At 36.6% G+C, this 1412-nt stretch overlaps 1 pseudogene; it reads left to right on the top strand.

Moving 5' to 3' along the window:
- The first annotated feature begins 200 nt into the window (after window positions 1-200).
- LOC119804952 lies at window positions 201-995 on the top strand (annotated as a pseudogene).
- Window positions 996-1412: the final 417 nt, after the last annotated feature.

The raw sequence follows: 1412 nt of genomic DNA, 5'->3' as shown, positions 1-1412 counted from the left end.
AATGATAAATACATTAAACCCCAAGCAACATGATACTCAATTCAGATCCTTTTAATCTAGGCAATGGTTATTTAAAAAATTATAATATGAACAATATAAGAACTAAGTTTTCTGGTACCCATTAAAAAAAGAAGAAAACCCGGGAATGATCTAAAATAATTTTGTGTGACATTTTAGTTTGCTTTTTGGCTCTCTGAGCGATGGTGATCAGCATGAACAAATGCCTAACCAAAGGATGCAAGAAGCGAGCCAAGAAGAAAGTGGTTGGTCCTTTCTCTAAAAAAGAATGACATAATGTGAAAGCTTCAGGTATATTCCAGATTAGAAACATTGGAAAAACACTTGTCACAGGGAATCGTGAAACCAAAATTGCATCAAGGGTCATGTGTTTGAAATGAGCCTTGGTGGAGAGAATGGTGAAGCTGCATTTAGAAAAGTCAAGCTAATTACTCAGGGTGTTCAAGAAAAGCTGCCTGACTAAATTCTATGACATGGATCTTACCAGGACAAAAATGCTTTCCATGGTTAAGAAAAATGACAGTCCATGATTGAAGTTCATACTGATGTCAAGAGAACTGATGACTGTTTGCTCCATCTGCTCTGTTTGTTTTATTAAAAAAAAAACCTCAACAACCAGAACAAACAAGATGTCCTATGTGCAACATCAACAGTTGTGTCAGATCCAAGAGAAAATGAAGGAAATCATGGCCTGAGAAGTTTGGGTAAAGGGCTGGAAAGAAATGGTTAATAAATTGATTCTATACAATCTGTTGTATGTCTCAGGGAAACAAAGAAAAGACTTGCAGATCATGTGTCCTCGTCACGAGGTCTTCCTTAGAAAATGAAAAATGCTGAAGATACCCACATTGGAATTGGGAAAACTCATGGCGCTTCATGATGCAGGTGGTAGTTCTGCAAAAGCTGCCAGTGACGAGGCAGGTGCTGAAGCTCAGCAAGCTGACAGACCTGTACCCCCAGTCCTGGAATCGGCTTAAAATCCAGATGTTTTTCTATAGTGAAAAATGAACAGTCTAGTTTGTGAAAAAAAAGTTTTAACCCCAAATGTTTCAACCTATATTCAATATAAAATTATGAAACATTTCACACTTCCTTCATGCGAACTTTTTGAAATATGGTATTTAACATTCCTGTTGACAATACCACAGTCCAATGTTCAACTCCAACTGAGCTAGTCTATTGTATTGAACTAAGAGGGTTCATTTCTGTGCTTTTAGGAGAATTTAGCCCAGGGTACTAAGTAGCTGTACAAATAAAACGTCTATTCTTGTTTTTAGGTGCTTTGTAATCACAGATGGATCAAATAGCTCAATTTCAGGTCATAATTTTCTCCTCTTAAATTTATTCTAAAGTGTCCCTTTTATCTCGCTGCAATATTGAGTAATGATTGTACC

Source organism: Arvicola amphibius, chromosome X (assembly GCF_903992535.2).
Source record: "Arvicola amphibius chromosome X, mArvAmp1.2, whole genome shotgun sequence".
NCBI lineage: Eukaryota > Metazoa > Chordata > Mammalia > Rodentia > Cricetidae > Arvicola > Arvicola amphibius.
This window is presented reverse-complemented; position numbering and strand designations above follow the sequence as displayed.